Source organism: Danaus plexippus, chromosome 12 (genome assembly GCF_018135715.1).
Source record: "Danaus plexippus chromosome 12, MEX_DaPlex, whole genome shotgun sequence".
Classification (NCBI taxonomy): domain Eukaryota; kingdom Metazoa; phylum Arthropoda; class Insecta; order Lepidoptera; family Nymphalidae; genus Danaus; species Danaus plexippus.
Genome location: NC_083545.1, coordinates 3,170,860 through 3,189,663, shown reverse-complemented (window position 1 = coordinate 3,189,663; position 18,804 = coordinate 3,170,860). Strand labels below are relative to the sequence as shown.

The following is an 18,804-nucleotide window of genomic DNA, read 5'->3' as shown; positions in this document are numbered from 1 at the left end:
CATGGACTCCCTACAAAAGTCTTTGCCTCACATCGAAGCTTGCATATTATTTGTGCTCACACACCAACAAGTATTACACATGTGTGCGTCAATCGCTATTCACGATTTTCGCATCGATGGTGTTGGTATTGATTTCGTATTGTCGTTAGCTTGCGACATGTAAAAAGAAAAGGGGTCTTAGGGTGATTACACACTATAATATGGAACGGTACCAAACATTATAATAATATTGAAATTTGATTGTGTTTTGTGCTTACGTCCTTATATTAAATAGGACTGTTTCTACCCACATAGATTCCTATTTATAATTTGAAAACCAATTTCTGGAATCAGTAGGCGTACATTGGATGGAAAAATGTAGGGTATACAAGTTGACGGTATATGTATAAGATCTCACTATGTAAATGTGCGACATATGACACGATTGTGTAATCTCCCTAAAAGAGAAAAAGGGTCTCAAACACGAGCGCCATTAGAAAAATGTCGCGATAAGGATGTTCAATCATTTCGCTACCAATGAGGGGTGCTATCGATTTTGCGAAAATGTCACCCAAACGATATCGAATATCGCTCGCAAATGCGAGCTCCGTCACCCTTTCCAGAATATTTTAAATTGCGTTTTTTGACATACATCAAAGTCATATTTATTAGTTTATGAAAAATCATAACAAATTTAATATACACTGAGTCTTATGTACATTACTATCTAAGCAACGAGTCCTTGCTATGTAGATTGATTATATATAATAGGAAAAAAAGACAACTTGTTACTTAAACATTGTATTTTTCTGTTACAGGTAAATTCATCAAACGTTCAAGTAAAGCGATTGAAAATAAGATACCATCGCTACGACACCGCTTAAAGTAGATGATCATAGCAATAACTGGTATAATGTAACGATTCACTCATAAAAATAAGGAATAAAAGCAACTCGTCTATTCGCTAAGAGATGGCAGCACATGTTATCAAGAGGTTCGTGTCTAAGTTTATTTTCATTTCACATACGTTCCTAGGGGGAGTTTTCTCAAGTTTTCCTTTTGTTGAAGATGTTCATTACTGGGGATAATAGTTTTGCAATTATCGTAGAGGGGGCGGTACAAGAGGCTTTCAAAAGGAGAGACACTTGTCTGTATAAACATGCGTTTATTTTTATGACCTGATTTTATGCTTTGATTAACTTTTAAAATAACAAATATAAACCATTAAGTGGCTTCAGAGAGACAAACATGTATAATTTTTCTAAATCTAATTTCAGATTTTTCTAAAGATCTTTTAGAGATGTAAGCAATGCCGATGTCACAATTATGTTGACCTCTAACCACATATTAAACCCGTTTTTATGACATGTTTGTATTCAATTATAATATGATAAAAGATTTAACCTCGCTTTAATAAACTATGAAATTTTTCAATCTTCAACGACCTTGTGGATTTGGTCGCATAGCATTTGTTTAATTTGTTTTTCCTTATTAACTTTGTTCCGGAGGTTTGTTTTATTAACTTAAGGTCATATTTACGTTATGGTACCGATGCTAGTACACGGTTACATCACTCGCTACAGTTTACGATACGCCAAGGTCAGGGGTTGCTTGGGTCAATGGCCGTGAATAGGCACAGGTCAACGTGAACTCGTATAATTTAAATTAAAATAAAAAATATAAAACCTCTTTTTTTAAACAAATCTTATTTCATTTATATGATATATAAATATTAAAATGATATTCATACAAAAAAAAACTTTCAAACTCGATAAATTTAATATTATATATTTACAAGTTATTGTACAAAGTACTTAATTTATTTGGCTATATTTTAACTGCATATTCAGCTTTAGGCGAAAACAAAAACCAATCGAAAATCGGGGACCCAAATAGAAAATAAAGGCTCTGAAATCCAAATCGCTTTATATAAAAATAGAATAAAAATATATATATAAATATAATTATATTTAAACAACGTACTTGATATTATATAAGGCGTATATAATATTTTTATCGAACGCGACAAAATTAAAAATGGCTAATATATATCTCATATATATAAGGAGTTACTGAATAGATTTTAAATGCTTATGTATTCTATAAATAGTCTTCATATAATTGATGAAATAACTTAACGTAATATCAGCATAACATCTGTTTTGAAACATATTTTTAGTAACGAAATAAAGAAACTTTATATATAAGGGTTAATATTAAAGGTATTGAAATATAAATAAAATCGACGAGTCTCTCTTTGTAATAAAAAAATACTCTCTTTTTAAATACATATACAAAAATGAGGTTATTAAAATTTTTTTCAATCTGATTATTGCGGCTTATATCTTGAACGGCTCGGCCGATTTCGAGAGAATTTTCAATGGCAGATATTTTATGTGATAAGTGACGTAAAATATGTTTGATTTAAAACAATGTATAAAATTAATAAAAAAATATCTAGCCCTTCCGGACGAAGTCGCGGTCTACAAACGTCTAGCTAGACGTTTTAGGCTTACAACAGAATCGTTATAATGATTTTACATAAAATTCATTTTGATATTATATAATGTTGCAGTTTTTTCGTAAACCGTTTTATATTAGTCAAGGTAAATAAAAAAATCGCACGAGGAATTAACGCAATGCGCTCTTAATACCAAGTCCATTATTTATTGTGCAAATTATTCACGCTTAGATTTATTTATTTTTTTAATCATTTCGAATAGGTATTTGGATAGGAATATTTCAAGGGAGAAACATTCATAACTTTTTTGAGTTTAATTAGAACGGAGACTCGTGTGCAATTTTATAAATTAAAATTTATTATACAACATATTTAGCTTGCATAAAAATATATAGATCTCACATATTTAATAATACTTAATTATATTTAGTGTCCTTAAATTTCAATACCAATGCATTACTTATATCAAGCAGGCAAACATTTAAAATATTATTATAATATAATTAGGTACTTTATTTAAATATGTTATATAAAATATCAATTTCATACCCCATTTTTTTTTATTCTATATTTCAATGAAATACGTTTGGTATAAATAGAAATACTCACTGGTTAAAAATTAAAAGCGTGAGAGTTATTTCGTGCAAATAAATATTAAATTGGTCTCTCAGACCTTATCATACTAAATCTACATTGAATATATATATATAAATATGTACCTATTGAAATATTTTCTACATTTTGATCCAAACAAATTTGTTTTAATGTAATAGTTAATTATTTAAAATTAGGTTTAAAAAATCTAATCACTCGTTCTAAATATTGTGAGCAAGGAGAACAAACTTAAAATAGCCTTAAATCTTGTCTAATAATATTTTTTTAATATGTATTATTTAAGTTTGGACATGGAAATAAATAAGAAAAGTCTTATAAGATTAAGAGTATTTTTTTCTTTGCGTTAAAGAAATTCCAACACGAAGGCTTATAAAGGCTATTATATTAAGCCATCTTAAAAATGTAAATGATTTTCTGTAAAACAAACACGTGTATGATTTATTCATATATTCATATAATAAACATATCTAGGTATATAATGATTTTGATAAATATTTTTTTCATAAAAATATTTTTAATATTTAATGTTATATATAGTTAGTAAAACGGAATCCAAAATAATATCGTAATCAAAATTGCTTAAATTTTTAAATAATATACCTACAAATTGCTGTTTTAAAAATTTTAACACTCCAATACATAAGTATATAAAATTAATGCATATGCTAAAATTATAATCATAATATTAATAATCTATACATATATTTATATTTTTATAGAATAATCACCCTGTATACAAATTTAAATAAAAAGACAAACATCTTTTTATTTATAAACAGCATGTTAATTTATTTTTAAATAGGTTTCGAATATTAAATCACCTTATATTTTCTGTTTATTTCATGTTAGAATTCAGTACACTTATTTTATTTTCTATGTGACATGTGGGTGATTATTTAAAAACAATTTTATCTTTATTAAAAACTTATAAATTCCAAAGAACGCATCTTATTTCCTTTAAAAACATACGATTCTTTGAGATGAGTAAATTTTGTATGTTTTATAGCAAATGAAATAAAAATGAATTACATTATTGAAAAATCATTATAGGAACGTTATCATTAATTGAATATAAAATCTGATTACTAGAATGAATTTAAATAATAAAAGAATGTCGATTGTAGGTTTAGAATTTTTTATGATCACACACTAGCTAGGAGATAAGTAACATGTACGTGTGTGTTAGTAGTAAATAATAAAAATACTAGTGACTTGGGTATGTATTTCTGATATAACTCTCATATTTGTGACTATAAAGTGTTTGTATAGGTTACAAACCGTCGATATAAATCTTGAAATGCATCTGCATCCAATTAGAATGTAATAATTTACATAAAAATAACGAATCACATAGACCGGCTAAAAAGCAATTGTATAAGACGTTGATCCGCAATTACCTCGCGTAATTAACGCCGAGGCGTGGCCGCGCTAATGAGACTCAGAGGCGGCGGCGGACGTAATCAACATTAAAGATTGGCGGGAGATGCGTCTCCACCGCTGGACCCCCCTCACCTCCTCATAGCGCTGTCCCCCGCCGGAGCCCGCTCTTCCCTCATTACTTATACAAAATGCTTAAGACTCTACGTCCCGCTCTCCGCGCTAATAGCTCGCGCCCACTATCGCCGTCCCGCTTGCCTCGCTTACCCCGCTTGCCTCGCTTACCCCGCTCAGCGTAATTAAGCTCGCCTCGCCTCTGTCCCGCCCCTTTAGAGGCGAGGGGTGAGACGCGCGGGTATCACCGGCGCGCAGTGTGCCGGCGAACGTCGACAGTGTCACGTCGTACCAAGCTCAGGGAAACAGTACCTCTATTTGTGTGTTTTCGTGCCTGTGTTTTGACTCGAGTGTTGAGTTTTTATTATTTTTTTTGAAACGGACAAGTGTTTTGTGACTGCGTGATATGCAACGAATTGGTGTTTAGCGTCGTTCAGCGGGCGATGCTCACAGGTTATTTTGCATGTTCATTATAATATGCCGAATATCTCACTTCTCGTTGGTATTAGGTTTGTTTTGAATGGATATTGATCTCTTTTACTATAAAAGTAATATTTTAATAATCTATATACTATACCTTTCGTATTCGCCGCGATGTGTTGCTTATTGGAAATTGTATATCCCAATTACACTTAGGTCTTATAAGTGGAAATAATTACGAGAAAATTCTTTTAATTGTCGTTTTTCAAGAATTTTAACTTACACCAAAAAAAAATATGAAAAAATTTTTGAAGAATCTGGGAACATCTATAGAGGCAAGTGCGAAAAAAGTTTTCTGTCAAAAATATTCAGTTATTACGTTGTTCGTTCCAAGTTACAAAATCGCTAACGAAAAAACATAACAAAACTCACTCAAATATTGATTGGCAAAAAAATAAGGTCAATTGTTTTTGCGGCAAGTAAAAGTAACCTTTGTGTGTTCGTGTCGTTTGTTTAAGATTTCTAACAGACTGCTGAGGCTGTCGCCAATTTAAATTTATTTTGGACATGATAAATAAAACCGGGTTTAATCAGTGCCTCAAGCGTGTTCTTGAAAAACAGTGTTTTCTCCTAGTTTGATGTCCTATTAGAATCGGTCATAAAATTCACATAACACTGATGAAAAACAAAAATTCTTACTAACTGATCAATAGGATGATAACATAAAGACTGTTTAAATGAATAGCGCCTTGGTAAAAAATATATATATATGCAGTTTTATCAACAATTATTGTAAAATGCCACATAGAATAATAAAACCGAAAAAAGGATTTATTTAAATGAATATAATTGCTGACATATTTTTTTAATTTTTAACACAGAAAGAAATTATCACATTTAATGTTTCGATTTCACACTCAAATTAATTTCTTAATCTGTCTATACAAAAAATATGTAAAAAATAAGAAAAGTATTGTCTTTTTACAAAAATATAACAAAAAACCGTAACTATATGTGTAGTTTTTTGTAAAAATTAAAAAAATATATGTGAAAACTAATAAGATGTACGAATAAGATAATTTTTTATTTATCGTTTCGTCTCTATTAAAAAATTTCCATGAACATTATTATGTTTGTTTTAAGTGAATTAAAAATAATATCAAAAATCATATTTATTACTATTACAGAGTTTTTGTTAATTTGAAATAATAATCACATTTAGAATATTTTAAAATATTTTATTATTCAAACTCTTTTATAAAATTATGTTGATAATATTTCACTTATAATATTGTATTTTATATGATGCATAAGATATTTCTCTATGAAACGGACAATATATGAGTATTATTCGACGTTGTTATTTAAATATCCTTATAAGAAATTGATATAAATTAACAAAGTCTTTATAGCACATATAGTTAGGGAGTAATTAGACTCAACGTTGTAGGATTTTCCTCTTAGAATAAACATTCAAATTTCATATAAAAACAAACAAAGCGCTCGCGCATTCCCTCACAACGGGGCGGCCATCTTGCGAGATCACATCTATACCGGTCAGATGATATTCGTCAGATACAGTCATTAATCAAAACGACCAAGATCTATATCAACGATCAATATTTAATTTCACTATACATTTGATGCGTAGGCGCATAGCCGTGCGAATTACAATGGCGCCACCGACGGTATGCAAAACATAATTCCATATATCATTATTATACATGCACATTATTATATAGACAATTGTAAAAGAGATCAATAGCTTACATAATATAATAAAAACATGGTTCGACAAGTGGGAGTCCTATTGTTGTAAAGTATGCATATTTTATTTGCCATTGAAAACAAGCTTAGATAGTAATTTTACTGTTTTGTTTGTTGTAAAATGTACCAAGTATTTTTTTATTTATTTTCACATCAAATTTCTTATGTAAACCTATTTATGAGCTAAAATAAAAATGAAACTCATTTATCGATAAGCCTTGAAATTTAAATTTGCTTCGATAAAACGTTGCGAAATGCTTCAAAATCAATGAGAAGTCCTTTTTCATGTAATAATATATTAAATTACAATACAGAAATTAAATTGTATTTTAATTAACAAAATGTAAACACTTTACGATATGATTGATAAATAAACTAGATTTTAATGTTTAGTTAAAAATAAATTTAAATTTATCTCAAGTCGTCGGCAATATCTAGCGCCACCTCGCGGGCGATAGACGAACTACTTATCGCCCTGAGAAAGACACTTCAGAGATAAGGGCCATCGTGACCGCTTGAGATGTACTACAGATAGGTAGATAACAATTTTATTTAACTACATAAAACTTGATATTTTGTCTAGTGATTGAATAATGTGAATATTTTTTTTAAATACTGCGGTATTTTCGTAGTGTTTCCATAATACTCTGGAAAACTAAAGCATGTAAAACAAAATACATCCACTTTTTTTAAACGAAATGTTACTATTGACATCCGCTTCCTTGAAGTGGCGTGGCTTTTATTTACCTTTACAAAATTAGGTACTCAACCTTTCATTATATTCAGATCAGTCTTTAAAAAATGACGAACTTTAATGTAAGGACATAAGTTTTAGTTTACACATAGAAATACAATTTTCGTTCATCCAATTCACATTTAGATGTTCGTACATAATGTATTCAACACGCGGAATCTATTTGAACCGTTTATACATACCCGGGTGCGACGACATCACCCAGATACATATCATTACGGAACAATAGATCTCATATACGACAATCCAAAATTCATCACAAAAGAGCTTATATGACTGATTAGGACGAATGCTACAAACAGACTAAACTGTCAAATTTTGATACAGAATTGAAATTGCTGTTGTAATATGACCGCCGACCGTTACAATTAGCACGTGTGACCTGAACTATTTACCTAACACGAATGTTCTGTTACTTTTTTCAAATTCAAACCCAAGATCATAAATTTCCGCTCCGACCGCTACGCAAATGTCAACAAACATGGCGCTGTCGTACAAATCGATTACCGAAATTTAAACGCCGCTTTCTGGTAGCGACTGTTACGAATTTTTGAATAAATTTATTAAACGGTTACAATATATTTCATATAGTATTATTTAATATTAAAATTATATACGGTTTGTGTATTTATTCAATTCACATCGAAGTAAATTTGTAAGGAGATAATAATTCTTACACTGCTTTTAACGGAATAACCAATTTATTATTAATATTGTCCGGGCCAACGGCTGTGTAGTCATGTTGTTGCGGTGTCCGCTTTCTGGTTCCATTTTCTCGTTTAGCGCAATTTATCTGAGACCGGTGACATCAATAAGTTTTTTCGTTTTCGTCTGTACTTATATGGGTATGATAATTTGTTTCCGGTGTAAGCGGCGCGTGCGCATGCCACGACAAACTATTACATTCATGGCGTTAGCACGATTTGCATTTGAAATATTTCGTATGGCTCGCGCCTAGTACTCACAATGGCCGGAGAGGCGTCTCGGCAGTTAATACCCTATGCCATATCAAATTTCTTGGTTTATTTTTCAGCCGCGTGCTTTGGGTAGGTTTCTTTTGTGGGACGTGTGATAATGGGGCACTTTTCGTGACACACGTGTCCGTAGAATGAAGCCTTCGTTTGTATGGTACCATCCGACTCTACTTTCTGGCTATTGATAACTCTCTTTTACAGCTTATCGCTCTATTGACTTAATATATACTTTAAACTAAATTATGGCTGATAAATTAAATAAATGAAACTGTTAAAATTCTCTCCATATTTAATATGCCATAATAAAAAGATAAATGAGTTTTCTTTGAATTTAATATTATATTCTTGTAAATGTATAAATTTTAAAATATAATTCTAGTCAATTTAAATTTTTGCTTTTGCTTGCTTTTGATTATGTTTTAGAAAAAACGTTTTTAAATGCAGGAATCGAATTATGTAAACCATTATTCTAAAAAAAAAATATGTGTGAACAATTCCCTAATTAAGTGAAATTAATCTGACAAAATTTCTCCGTGACGTAAATGCGGGGAGATGCTTTTGTTTTATTAAATAATTGCCGCGAGGTGTTTCGGACGAGAAACTGGTTTCATCAAGGCCAGACATCGAACTTACGAACGTGGCTCCGAGATCGATTCCAACGAACATTTGACGGACAAACTTACGACTTTACAAAAGTAACAGGTCTGTTAGCTAACCAGAAATCAATTAGTTGCACGCATCCAGTAGCGTTACAAAAATAACAATATTATATAGTCGCTATTAAACCCGAAAGTAGGAACGAGATGATCATAAATCTAAAATGATCCCGAACTATTAGCAATATATAGGCGAGCTCGATTTAGGTGGCATAAAATAAATTTATGATTCAGAAACGGCTGTGCGAACTTTGAATAATGACAGTTAGGCCATTGAAAAAAACCCTGAGGCGGATTTGAGGCGTTCGGGGAGATCCACGCATATTTGTATTGCGGATGTGACACTTCTTGTAACCATTTTTGATTCCATATTAAGTTTGGATAGTATTTAAATTTTTCATTTTTAAAATGATTAATCACAGGGACTCTAATATAACGTTTCTCTCCATATGTCAGATATCAAATTAGTTCAAGATAAAATATATGTAATCCGTTTTTTATAACTTTTGATAAATATCAGTGTTTATATTATTATATTGATTAGCATTATTCAAATAAAAACCTACGAAATACAAATCGAAAGTAAAAGAAAGACGAAAATAAGTTGTAAATAAAAAATAAGTACGATGTTGGAAAACTATGTAAGCTATAAGTAACAGCAGATTAGCCAAGTGGGCACATTGTCAAGCCACTTCATGCGGCTATAGCCGGTTATCTCCAATATAATTAGCGATATTCGATAACTTCCCAAAACTTTATCAATGTTTGCTATTAAATAATCGATACCATACTATTGATAAGCGGTCATAACTATGACATGTCTAACCATTGGATATACACTGTTGCAGATAAGTTGAGAGTGAAACGATTTTGTGATTTTACCAACAAACATACGAAAATCTATTTTGCGTGATGTGATTGAAAGATGATACCTTATGATTAATCAATGTTATGTTAAAGAAAACTAGTGCAATAAATAGTAGACAAATAAAATGAAATTGAATTTTTTAATGGTGGAATTATTTTTATTGACACCATTTAACAAAAAAGTGACAGCAATTGATAGCATCGATACTAAACGGTTTTTCTCTAAAAGAAGTAATAAATAACACGAAAGATGCAGAGTCCAAAATAGACAGGACAGTAACCAAGCACCCGTTTAAAGTATATTGAGAAAAAAAAATCCTCATTTTACTGTTTATGCTACGATTGTCTTTATAAGACTGGTTGATGCTCGAACTAGGAGTGGACATTACCTCGAAAAAAAATAACATATATTAAATACATAACGACTTTATTGAAGGAAAGTATCACGAGGTAGTTCGCTTGGATCTTACTATATTTGGACATGCATTTTCCCAGATGTGGGATGTTATCTAGCTTTCAGTCGTTTCTATGTTTTGCGATGCAAGAGAATTAAACGTATGGCATTGTGCGCGTGTTGTGCATTTCGATTGCGCGAGAATAATTTTATTATTCATTTGAAGTGTCAGTTTAATTAAGTTTTGTTAGCAGATGCGGTTGAGTTTTTATAATAGTGCATTGTTAGGTTGGAAATAACTATGATGCAGCGTTATTGGCTTCGCTGAAGCGTTGCTGTCGTTCGCGTAAACTTAGAAGTGGGGTCCGATTTTATAAACCGCACATATTTATTGTTGAACGTCACACGGAGTTATAAAAAATAAAGCAGGCTGTAATATTTTATAGCGCAATTAATAAACAAATTATCATTTTTATAGATAATTAATAATGGCGGCAATTAATGGTCGATAGATAATTATATTAATTGTAAATTACATAGGATTATCGTTAGCTTCGGCGTTTTGTAATCTTTATCTTAGTTTATGGTTTAATTACATTAATAATACCTCGTTATGTATCGACGTAAAGGTGTAAAATTAAATACGGCGCCATATTTAAACTAATAAATGTTGGCCGTGAGACCTGAAACGCTCCGAAGCAGATTGTGGGCTACAGAAATGACGACATAAATATTTCATTTAAAGAAACAAATCTATTTTTATTTTTTTTTTTAATTATATTTAAGCGAAGGGTCGTGTGTATAATACCAAAAGTAAAAGTAACCATGTCCCCCAAATCTAACCCGCGGCTCCCATTGTTCTTGATCCACAAAAATTACTTAAGATAATTCTGGACTCCCTTAGGCTGAACATACATAGTTATTATTTCGCAGCCTTTAATTTTTGGCTGAACAGGTGTGGTTTTAATGGGCGTTTCACGTTTTCAATACATTTCTAGATTAATCTAGTAACATCTGTGTAGATTGAACCTTACTGCAAATGTATAAATCATGTGTGATCCGTCAATGCAACAACATAAGTACAGAAATAACGTCATAATAGACAAGTAAACCAAAGAAATTCTCATCAAAAGTTATTAATTTTCATCACCAATAATAAATTCTGGTGGACTGAATACCCGGAGCGTGTCGGTTAAGCGTATTTTAATAACATTTTTGGTCGCAAGTAATTACTGTTTATATCATCAACACCGACCTCAATTAAGTGAGTTTTTTGGAATGCGACAATCACTTTGTGATTACCGTCCTAAGAGAACTCGGATATCATTTCACTTCGTATTTGTATCTAAGGAATAACATTTTTTTTAATATTACATTAGTCATGTTATAAATAAAACACTGTTCACTGGAACATATGTTGGTTGGAGCTCAGTAAGATAATTAATATAATTATATATTATATATTAAGCAAGGAAATTGTGACACACAGTAAGTGTATTTCTTTTATACATGTATAACATTTAATAATACACTTAATTGGTATGTCCATACAAATACAACTCACTAATGCCTGTACAACGATTTCGTCTTCCGTCACATTTAGGCGTTACGTAATTGGTGTTGAAAATATATAATTTGATGTCCCACGTTTATCCGTCAGATTGTATCGTATAAACAGAGCTTTACATTAATAGTCATCAACCATACTTGCGACGTTTAATTTTGATATAATTTTCTTCACTGTTAGAGATAAGGGTTTTAATGTTTTATGGTTTAATATTCATTGTAAATGTTTTTCATAAAGCTATATCAACTGTTATTTATATACTTCACTGTACCATAATTATATCGAAACTCGGTCAACTGAATGTATCAAAGATTAATTAGTGCTGTCCAATGCCAACTCTATCGAGCAATCTATTTTAAATTTTAATACAGAAATTGAAATGCGCTCGTTTTTTTTCTTTTCGTTCAAAACTTAGATTGTTTAAGATATGGTTTCTTATTAAGCAATTCAAATCTATAAATATTACCATAAATAATGTCGCAATTAATCGACCCCATTAAAATTTTATGCAACGAGAATAAATTAGCGTTAACTTTTGATTAATTTGCTATGAAAAAATTCAAGTTTGCGGTAACCAAAACAGTATCGTTTGAGGCGAGATTATATGGAATAAGGATAAGTATCGAAAATATTTATATGTGTTCATATTTCAATAGTTATTAAAGGCGGGCTACTACCCGTGAGGTGAGAACGAAGTCGCCCCCCGCTGTTCCGAGTGAGACGGGAACGAACGGAATTCAACATCGAGTTATGACCTAACCTTCCTTTTTTCTCTCTACCCTTTATATCATTATACATATATAAAGTCAGTCACGTTTATCCGTTTATAATAGCTTTTTATTTACACGATATCATGATTTGTATTTTTTTTTTATTTTTGGATTCTCAGTTTAATTGCAGTACAAACGCGTGAATGTGAAACGCTACGCCATTAGTTCACGAGTTGTACAAATATCGAGCGCCAGTGTTTGCAGTCGCCGAGTAAATATCGACACGGAGTTTGCGTTACGCATCACTAGCGCGTTTGTTAGTACACGGGAGCTGTAAAGGGTTGTACTCAAAACATCGATAAATATCCTCGTTTACCTTGTTACGATAGCAAACATTCTCAAGCACAAGTTCATCTGCCATATGCATACCTTTTCTTTATTTTCTAAGCTACACTCGAGGCGTTGATTGTAGGTACATATATATTTTTTATAAAAGAAATAAATAATATAATACATATATTTCTAAACACATAATATAACTGATACAGTATTTATGCATCAGTCAAAAATATTAAAGTATTATGTCACCCGTCTAATAGATTTATTTAAATGGAATCGTGTTCGGTTTTAATGTGTTTAATCAATCATAAGTAACGATTAATTATTTAGATACGTCCGTTGGTGTGATTGTTACTGTTTGAATTGTAGATATAAATAACTACCTCCATTGTCCACTTCTGAGTAATCAAAAGTTCAAGGTTCTATAATAAGATGTTTATTAATTAGTTGGTTTGAAACCGGCTTCACTTAAAAGTAACGCGATGATATAAGCTATTCAGATAAATTCAATGTTATTTCGATTATTATTTATTTTATAAAATCACTAATTACATCCCGAAGATTTGCTAATAGTGGGGTATTTATTTATTTTTATTGAATCATACAATGTATGTATATCGTAGCATATATCAATCGTTACTTGTTAGATGTTTTAAATTAATTTAATATTAGCTATGAAATTATTTCAATACCGCGAAGTAAAAGTAATCGTCAACAACAGTACTTACTGATATTCTTAAACAAGTAATTAAAGATGAAAAAAGAAACTGATTACATATTAAAAATAAAATTTCACTTCTAATATTAATAAGTGATACAGCATTGTAAGAAATTAATTATAAAATGTTTATTATTAATAACGTTGCCACAAACACTGATCTGAGTTATAGTGAGAATGATGCAGACATTATACAAAAAAAAAAAAACAATAAATACATGCTAACATTTTTTTAATATTATTACAGTTTTATTACCAATTTTCATAAGAATCAATAATTTTATACACTAGTTTTTGACCACATATGTATAGTAATATATTTTCGGATCGAAGAATCTTGCCTCGCTGATGATAGATTAAGAATACTCTGTGAATATAGAAAAAAAAATATGTTTTTTTGCTAATAATGTATTGTATAATGTCTGCTGCATCCAAGATAGTTGCCACTACCGGTTTTACACAATGAATTTCTCATCAAGGTGCTACAATCACTTATCGAAGCCTCATTCCAGTATAGGAATAGTCCCGATATGGTGCAAGTATAATTAATATATGGAAAGTGTTACCTCTCTGCAATTTATATATTGGGTTCAAAGAATATTACAGCGCATTTAATTTCAATTATGACGTAAATTTTTTGTCATTAAACATCATGTTCATTGAATAGTTAAACAAACGTATATTTTTAAGAATATTTTAAAGGTACTACAGAAGTTGTTTTTGTCTTATAACCAACTAAACTTGATGTATGATCTCATTATGTTTGCATTACAGCAATTAATACGTGATTTACGCAAGAGTTTTTTTTTAAACATTACCTAAACCGTATAACGTCGGTCGATGTTCCAAAAAAGATAAATAAAAACTTTGTGTTAATGAGCGCTTACTTAAATTATATTCTACTGGCATTGTTAATTGTTAAATGATATTTGTTCATGGTAAAAACTTCTGTCTTTTTTATACTTTTCAGTAATTCGTCTTAAAAAAATATGATAATTGAGGTATGTTGATTGTATATTATCTGTGTTTTATATAAACGATGATTTTATTTAGTAACTTGTCCTCGTTATTAATATATTGACTTATTGGAATGACTCAGTTCGTAACAAGTCTATTAAGATTTAAAAAGAATACTTAACTAAACATTAATTTAATTAATAAATTGTTTAGATAACAAATAGTTATCAATTTGGAATGTATCATGAAAGCCTATTTGCGGTGTAGTGAATTGTTCTCTATATGAATAAAGCTAAAGGCTAGTTTTGAGTAATGGGTCGTATGAGCCAATGTAGATTATCCGTCGTCGTTGGTGGCTCCGGCTACCGGTTTTACACCCAAACCATCTTTATCAAAACACGAAGTCCTCGTGTCAAAACACTTTTAAAATACAAGTAAATAAAATCAAACAAATTACCCTAACCCACCTTGCAATATTTATTTTTATTGATTTTAGATTCATAAAATTTATTTAGAATTTTAAATGTTGAATTATTTTTTAACTGGAGCAGAGCTCAATATTATTCGGTTCTATTTATGATATGCCATTAAAGTCGTTAGCCTTTTATAAAGGGTGTGTTTTTCACAAGCAGTAAAGAATAGCCACGTTTCTTTTGAATAATTTATATAGGTGTACCACACCAAGACATTGACATGACTGTATCATGACCAATTACGTAACAAACCTGAGTAAGAAAAAAAAACCATGTGTCTATTTATTAACATTAATTTGAATATACCCAAAACTAATTTTCGATTATAAGTGTGAATATTTCGTCAAATACTCATAAGCAATAGAGTCACGTACGCATATACATAGATTATTAGTTTTGAAAGACAATTATATTTCGCTCCGGATGGGCTTAATTGTTTATTTTTTAAACATCCTGTACATTACGAAGCAATGGGAATACCAAAAAACGTACTCAATATAAATTTAATATTATAAAACAGTCGATCTAATTTAAATTATTTATAATATAGTATTCAATCAAAATATACTGCTATTTATTATGCAGATTCGGATTAAAAGTCCGGTAGCTATCAAGTCGCATCGGCCATCAATTCAAACATTTAAATTCGTCCGACGGAAATATCACGCAGAGATATATTATTTACGACCTCAAAAACACTTAGAAATATCAAAATCCATTACCATTCATAAGTCCATAAGGAATACGGACTCTTTATGAGTCGCGAGCGTTGGTCATAAAACCTGTTTAGATTTTGATAATTTTATTAACGATCGAACGCATGGCACGCCGAGAGGGACCTCATGCTTCATATATTACGGCATTAACACAAATTATACAAGTTTAAAGCCACAACATAGAATACGTGGGTGTCTTAATGGTCGAATGTGTCGTCTGTAATTATTACGACCCAAGAACTTTAATGTCTTAGAAATATCGCCTTCTTTATTACAATAGAAACGACACAAAACTGGATATGTATCGGACCTATTATTGTATCAGAACAAATTTTATTTAACGTCGATAATATATGGCGTCTTTGGAATGTGATTTGAGACATTTTATTATAAATTATTGTTTGAGAATAAATGTGGCGAGGATACGCACTAAAGCACCACTGCTCTCTGTAATTATTGCTGTCCATTCACTTTGCATCATTACATCTTTTATGTATATTTGTACCCGTGTACTTGGAACTCTGTCTACCGTGAACGATTCCTCCCTCACATTCATTAAATGCACATTGTCTCCAAATGATTTTAATGTTCAAAACCTTCAAAATTATGTAATGACCGTTTCCCATAGTTAGGATTTTTAATTTTACCCTTTACTAAACTAAAAATATGTGTATGTAGACATTACTCATGTAACGTTAAAAGTTACATATGACATACATAATTATATACAATTTCTTACGTCATTACACACTTACATAAGAATATGTACAATCTGCTAATCACAAGTCGCTTTGATCAATAGACATGTTGAATCTTCAAATTCTTAACACAAATAAGGGTCTAGCTGTTTATTGCTACATAGCGAATCAATTGAACAAACTGCATTCGGGCACTAATAGGAAGAAAACGATCTGTTCGTTGCGTCAGAAGCAGATTAATTAAACTTCTTACGATCAACTGTACGTTATTCCATTTAAGTCTCGACGGAGTAAAGTACTTTAATTAGTAGTTTTCCATTTATCGGACACCTGGTAAAAGCTATTTGACTTATTAGCTGACGTACGTCTATCTTAACGTTTTAAACATCCAAATATAAACTTTAAACTTCAAGTAATAGAGTACGAATTAGTAGGGCATTGTTAATTTGTTTGTTCGTTTTTATTATTAAGACTAGCAGTTTACAGGACAATCTTATTGGTTGACAGAATGTTAATGCAACAATCACGAATCGTATATTCTCAAACACAGGACTTATAAATATACTAAACGTGGAATAAATTTAAATTAGACATTTATTTTTCTTTAAATGTAAAAAAAAAAATTAAACACATTAGTCACATCACTAATACTCTTTTAACATTTTATTATATCAATTGTGTCCTCTTCGAATACATTCATTCATAGAAGATTGATCATCGGTCATTTTTGACGTCCAACTGAAGTACAATGTCATAGTTATTCGTGTTCAAGCTATTATTGTCATACTTTCTTGATGCTTGCCATCTTGTGATCAATTATAAGCCGACATGAAACTGTAATGTAGTTTCTTTTTAGAAAATAGAAATTTAGAAAATTGTTGATAATTTGCAAACAATGGCATAAATTGGTAGAATGTTTAGCGTTTTTTGGACACGACATTCTAATGTTGTTAATTAAATTTCGGTGAAATGGCATGTTTTCACTTAATAAGAGTTACATGGGATGTTGACTTTACTTTGTAGTGACAGACAATTATCGTTTGAAAATGTTATTAATACAAATTTACAATTCACGAAGCTAATAACTGTTTATTTGAAACGTAACTGTTATGTTTATAATTTTAATTTATAAGCTATAACTTTAGCTTAATAATATTAAAAATAATTATAATCTATATTTCTATGGATAAGAAAGTTATGAACGCTATAAAACCTCTGTCACGACACCTAGTTAGTAGCCTCCATAATCATTACATAGCTAAATTATAACCAAAGTAAAGTAAGCAAAGCAATAACGGTAAATCTAATTACGGAGTTAGTATCGAATCAAGACGCTCACGACTTTTATGTTCATAAAGATTCAAATATACATTTTTTTTATGTTCATAAAGAAACACATTGAAACCAAAAAAAAGTTCAAAATGTATAGTTAACAAATTATAAAGATTTGTAATTTTTACTACAGTGACAGAAATTGCCAATCTCAAACTGTTTGTTTGCTAGTGTAAGTTTTTTAACGTTCAACAACTGTAACTTGAATGAGATTTCTTTTAAATATCACATTTATGTATCGGTAATTTTTTACTATAAAATTATTAAAAATACAAAAAATTTGATCTGGCTTTGTAAGCACCCATGAAACACAGCAAAAAAATTGAAATCAATAGGAATTTCTTTATCTGTGTACCGGTGTAAAATGTGGTACAATTTAATTTCAACATAACGTGACACTGGCCCTTAAATAGGCATTGAACAAAAACCGATCTCATTTAGTTTTACCGTATCATCAAATCGTGAAAGGTAATTTCATACTGCGTTTTCTGTTTGACACGCATTCACAAATAGGTAGCCCTTACCAGTGTTGTCAGTATTAGTAATATTTTAATAATACGAGAAACCGTATATGTATAGGTATTATAAAATATCACAAACAAAATTTTCGAATCATTCAGCCAAGCCAGGACGCAGATGGTACTTACAATAATCGAAGCATTATGAAATGTCGCAATTAGTTCCAAATGCGGTAAAATGTATACACATGTGACACTATCGGTATTGTCTTATTGTCAAACGAAAATATGAACCCACACAATTTGGGGAATTTGTTATAATCCGTGCCGACGCCTTTGTTATGCATTGTTAAGTCATCGGAGTAGGGATCATAGATGAGGGGAAAGAGAAAAGAATTATTATTTAGGATATCCAATTGATTGATAATATTCGCCATTATATAAAAATTTTAGACTAT

The 18,804-nt window shown here is 30.6% G+C and overlaps 1 protein-coding gene across 2 annotated transcripts in view; it reads left to right on the top strand.

Moving 5' to 3' along the window:
- Positions 1-4,808: 4,808 nt before the first annotated feature.
- LOC116772342 (zinc finger homeobox protein 3) overlaps positions 4,809-18,804 on the top strand; it is a 37,932-nt gene continuing 23,936 nt past the window's right edge. For both annotated transcript variants that reach the window (XM_032664496.2, XM_032664497.2), the window contains exon 1: positions 4,809-4,999. The gene's annotated coding sequence lies outside the window, so the exon portion shown is untranslated. The remainder of the gene's footprint in view (positions 5,000-18,804) is intronic.